This window comes from Triturus cristatus, chromosome 8 (assembly GCF_964204655.1).
Source record: "Triturus cristatus chromosome 8, aTriCri1.1, whole genome shotgun sequence".
In the NCBI taxonomy this organism is placed as follows: domain Eukaryota; kingdom Metazoa; phylum Chordata; class Amphibia; order Caudata; family Salamandridae; genus Triturus; species Triturus cristatus.
Window position 1 is genome coordinate 315701888 of NC_140591.1, and position 5744 is coordinate 315707631.

General features: G+C 52.0%; 1 protein-coding gene across 1 annotated transcript in view; it reads left to right on the forward strand.

Moving 5' to 3' along the window:
* The first annotated feature begins 553 nt into the window (after positions 1-553).
* TNFRSF19 (TNF receptor superfamily member 19) overlaps positions 554-5744 on the forward strand; it is a 178102-nt gene continuing 172911 nt past the window's right edge. The window contains exon 1 of the mRNA XM_085621595.1: positions 554-687. The gene's annotated coding sequence lies outside the window, so the exon portion shown is untranslated. The remainder of the gene's footprint in view (positions 688-5744) is intronic.

Here is a 5744-nt window from a genome sequence, read left to right on the forward strand (position 1 = left end):
AAATCCAACGCGCACAACACTAGACGTGATTATCAGACATATTGACACACGTCATCATGTTGTCTTTAGACAAACATACAGGGGGAGGAAACCCATATCCGGCCTGCCCCTTATTTGGTACAAACGAAACATCGCAAAAAGTCTCACATTCAATGCAAACTACTATTATACACGATCTCCCACTTCGTCGCCAAAATATAACATAACGTGTGTGTTTGTAAAGAACACATTCATCCTTGGGTGTCCTGAATAGCGAATGTTTCTCTACGTCACTACCCCACATAGCGCTCTCATGGAAGACAAGTTTCCGAGAAAAGAGCCCGCTGCTTAAATTACATTTCAGTCGTAAACGGACCCCAGGGAACAGGCCTCCGTCGTCCTTCCCACCTTCCAAATGCTTTACAAGTCACTCCCGAATAACCTCCACTTACACACTGTGATGATCCGGCCGGGGTCATAAATACCGCTCGGTGGGCGTGACAAATCTCTTTTGCTGGCTGTGTCAGTCCTAAACGGGACACCGTGATAGGCTGCTGCAGCGGGCAGGAGGGGCGGGGGAGTCTCCAGGCAACGAGCGCGCGGGTCAGAGGCATCATCAGCGAGGAGTCAGTAGGAGCTGAGTGCGAGGAGGCGCTGTCACCGCATCAGCAGTTCCGAGGACGGCCGCACCGCCCACCCCAGTAGCAGGTGAGAAAAGCGGCCATCCGTGCATGCAAGAGTCCGAGAGGGACCGGTGCGCAGCAGCTGTGTGCCGCCAGAGCCCCTGCTGCTGCGCCAGCTGACACAGCCCCATGGATAGAACGAAGTGAGCCACCCACGAGACTCTGTAGTTAAACTCTAAGCGCTCTGCAGAGAGATCTGGCCCTGTGAAGTAACGAGCTGCACAAGCAGCTTCAACACCCCCACTGCCAAAGTTCCTACATTGACTTCGAGCAGCAATTGCACTTCCGTTTTCCAAATCGGTCATTGCTTTTTTTGGCAGTCAGTGGGCACACACACTCCTGCACTCTGCACATCGGTGCATGCTCTCCTCTAGCACCCAGTGAGCACCCACGCTCTTGCACTCTGCACATCGGTGCACGCTCTTCTGTGGCAACCAGTGAGCACCCCCGCTCTTGCACTCTGCACATCGGTGCATGCTCGTCTCTGGCACCCAGTGAGCACCCACGCTCTTGCACTCTGCACATCGGTGCATGCTCGTCTCTGGCACCCAGTGAGCACCCACGCTCTTGCACTCTGCACATCGGTGCATGCTCTCCTCTAGTACCCAGTGAGCACCCACGCTCTTGCACTCTGCACATTGGTGCATGCTCTCCCCTGGCACCCAGTGAGTACCCACGCTCTTGCACTCTGGATATCGGTGCATGCTCTTCTGTGGCACCCAGTGAGCACCCACGTTCTTGCACTCTGCACATCGGCGCATGCTCTCCTCTGGCACCCAGTGGGCACCCACGCTCTTGCCCTCTGCACATCGGTACATGCTCTCCTCTAGCACCCAGTGGGCACCCACGCTCTTGCACTCTTCACATCGGTACATGCTCTCCGCTAGCACCCAGTGGGCACCCACGCTCTTGCACTCTGCACATCGGTACATGCTCTCCTCTAGCACCCAGTGTGCACCCACGCGCTTGCACTCTGCACATCGGTACATGCTCTCCTCTGGCACCCAGTGAGCACCCTCGCTCTTGCACTCTGCACATCGTTGCATGCTCTCCTCTAGCACCCAGTGGGCACCCACGCTCTTGCACTCTGCACATCGGTACATGCTCTCCTCTAGCACCCAGTGTGCACCCACGCTCTTGCACTCTGCACATCGTTGCATGCTCTCCTCTAGCACCCAGTGGGCACCCACGCTCTTGCACTCTGCACATCGTTGCATGCTCTCCTCTAGCACCCAGTGGGCACCCACGCTCTTGCACTCTACACATCAGTACATGCTCTCCTCTAGCACCCAGTGTGCACCCACACTCTTGCACTTTGCACATCGTTGCATGCTCTCCTCTAGCACCCAGTGGGCACCCACGCTCTTGCACTCTACACATCAGTACATGCTCTCCTCTAGCACCCAGTGTGCACCCACGCTCTTGCACTCTGCACATCGGTACATGCTCTCCCCTAGCACCCAGTGTGCACCCACTACTCTTGCACTCTGCACATCGTTGCATGCTCTCCTCTAGCACCCAGTGGGCACCCACGCTCTTGCACTCTGCACATCGGTACATGCTCTCCCCTAGCACCCAGTGTGCACCCACTACTCTTGCACTCTGCACATCGTTGCATGCTCTCCTCTAGCACCCAGTGGGCACCCACGCTCTTGCACTCAGCACATCGGCGCATGCTCTCCTCTAACACCCAGTGAGCACCCACGCTCTTGCACTCTGCACATCGGTACATGCTCTCCTCTAACACCCAGTGAGCACCCACGCTCTTGCACTCTGCACATCGGCGCATGCATTTCTGTGGCACCCAGTGAGCACCCAAGCTCTTGCACTCTGCACATCGATACATGCTCTCCTCTAGCACCCAGTGGGCACCCACACTCTTGCACTCTGCACATCCTTGCATGCTCTCCTCTAGCACCCAGTGTGCACCCACGCTCTTGCACTCTGCACATCGGTACATGCTCTCCTCTAGCACCCAGTGTGCACCCACACTCTTGCACTCTGCACATCGGTACATGCTCTCCTCTAGCACCCAGTGGGCACCCACGCTCTTGCACTCTGCACATCGGTACATACTCTCCTCTAGCACCCAGTGAGCACCCACACTCTTGCACTCTGCACATCGTTGCATGCTCTCCTCTAGCACCCAGTGAGCACCCACACTCTTGCACTCTGCACATCGTTGCATGCTCTCCTCTAGCACCCAGTGGGCACCCACGCTCTTGCACTCTGCACATCGGTACATGCTCTCCTCTAGCACCCAGTGCGCACCCACACTTGCACTCAGCACATCGGCGCATGCATTTCTGTGGCACCCGGTAAGCACCCACGCTCTTGCACTCTGCAAATGGGTGCATACTCTTCTCTGGCACCCAGTGTGCTGTCACTCTTTGAACTGCTAGAGTCCTCAAGGAGAGGCACCCGTTTAATTGCACTCTTCCAACGTCAGAGCTCCTGAATGAATGAATGCACATGGCTCGTCACTACTTTTAGTTAGTTCCTCATACGAATATGCATGTCCTCGTCCCGAAGCACTTGCATGACTGCAGTTTTCCCGAGGCCTCTCCAAGGACAGTCCCAACAGGATAAACATGCCCCAGCATCCGGTCCAGTGCTGCAGCCGGGACAGGGCATACAGCGGAGTTGACCGTTCTCCCCTCTCGCTGCGCAGACCGCATAGGTGCGCAGAAGCCTCGCCACTCTTCACACGTGTCTGCCCTACATGCCGCGGTCTTCTCACAGAGCATCTGATGGGCGTGCTATGTTGTGGCCGCACATGCCTTGGCACCACTTCTACTGACCCAAAAGCAGGGCGCTTGCATGTGAGAGCCCCCGCTGCTAGAGCCCTTGCATGGCCGACCTCCCCTCCCTCTGCACGAGCATCTACAGGTGACTCGTGCCCTGGTATCCTTATAGAGCCCTTCAAAGGGCACGTGCCCTGTCGTCGCATTCACTACTGAAGCCACCATATGGGGTGGGCACGCATGCCTTGCCATTTCCTACGTGCATAAGTTGCCCTCCTGCTGCTAGAGGACCTGCAGAGGAAACTATGCCCTGGTACCCCGCACCTTCTGCTGCCGCCTGAGTGGGCGCGCTAGCCCTGGCACCACTTACAGAGACCCTGTGCCCTGACTACTCTCCCACTGTTAGAACCTCTGGATGCTTCGGGTCCCGTCCGAGTGATAGAGCCAGTGCAGAGGTCCCTATGCCTATAACTTGTAGAGCCCTTAAAGAGGTGTATGCTCCCACATCCCAACCATAATGCTGATGAACAAAAAGAGTACACCCCTTCTATGCTATGCTATCTGTGCCAGGCTAGCCGGTGACGCGCTGGCGGCGGCTTTACTACGCCAGCGGTCACCAGCTTCAGGCGGCACAGCTGGTGAATTGTTCGCTTGGGCAAGTGAGCTAGAGCGTGCCCCAGTGTCTCCGCCAATCAGGCCGCGCGCCCCGGAGATGCTCTTAATTGGCAACTCGTGACCCAAAAGATTCCAATTAAACATGTTCGTGTCCAGTCCCCTTTCTATAATCGCTTCACTCGTTTCACGTGTCTTTGTTTTGCTAATTAGATAGGACCAGGCTCCCACGGTCTGCTGCATGTAGTTGTTGCTGTACTTTTTGTGGTTTATTTAAGTTTTCTTTTTTTTCAAACCATTCTGAATTGTTGCTGAAATTGGAGCTACCCTGCTATCTTTAACAGTATGCGAACCGTAAGCGCCTAGACACCTATGGGTATTAGTGCACTATATAAATTGTTATAACATAACATAACATCTGTATTTCCTTCACTGGCCGCAGATTTTAAGTGCTGTTTCATGATTGTGTATTGTTTGCATTGTATTTTTAAAACTAAGGCAATTATACATTGTTTAATCAGTCAAGTTGATGTTTTGTGAGCTGTGGAACCACTGGTTAGCTTTTCCTTCTTTCGAGGAGGATACATTGAGTTTCAGTTGGATAATAGCAATACGTTTTATTCATGGCTTTTTCAAATGGGTGAAGTTTGACTTCAAGTGGTATATAGTTATTATTAGTTGATATCAGTAGACAGTGAAAAGGTTTGCTTACTTTTGTATGATGACTGCACCATAGTGTACTGTTAAATCTGGTGTGCTTGAGGTTTTGAATGGGATATTCACCTTTTTTGTTGTGGCCTACACCAGTAATAGAATGAAGGTAACACTTCATGGCGGTTCACTTTAGGTTAGAGGGCATAATCTGTAAATCACATAAAATGCTGGGTTGAAGGATTTCCAGTCAAACAGTTTTTACCTGTGAGCGGAAATTCCCTGTTCCTGATTCACATAATTCGGATCCACCATCTTTTCCACTTGTTGATCAGATATACGTCTGCTAGTTTTTCTTACTGTCGGAAGCTTCAACCAGGCGAGAAAAGGAGCATTTCTGGATGGTGGTATTGATAATTGTGGTGAACCTTCACAAACGTATAAGGTTGTGGGTATTTACAAACATTTGTAGGTCCTTTCACATGTTGGAAAGTTACTTCTGCAACGAGTTAGGAGTAAGCCCCTTTCGTAGGTGGAAATGTAATGGGAAAATTGCATTATTTTATGGAAATGCATAATTGCACATTTCAGCATTGCATATTTCAGCAGTACATATTGCAAGGGACTGTCTGCCGAGCAAACTGTTTCAAAGGGTCAAGAAAAGTGGACCTAAATTAGCCTGCCTGCAAATCTAAGATCTTCCTAGATTTACTTGGCCTTCTCATTTGGCTTCCGTGAAATAGCTGAAAGTGTGCACGTCTGTGCAAATTGTGGGCCTAACTCTACAATGCTTTAGTTAGATCCATGCACTTTGTGTGAATGAGGACCATTGAGTTTATGATTGCAGCACCCTCTTGTCTCCCTTTCTTGTCCCTTTCTTTACTTATAGAATATCATCCTCTATAGTCAAGGCACGGTCTGCAGCCAAGGTCTATTTAGATCTTCGTAGTTCCTCTCCGCGGCCTACAGGCTGACTCTTTTATGTAGTTGATATTTATAGAGCACACCATCTGCCATCAACATAGCCTCATGTCGCTGCTGCTGTTCCGAGATGCTTCAGCATGCAAGCGTGGGG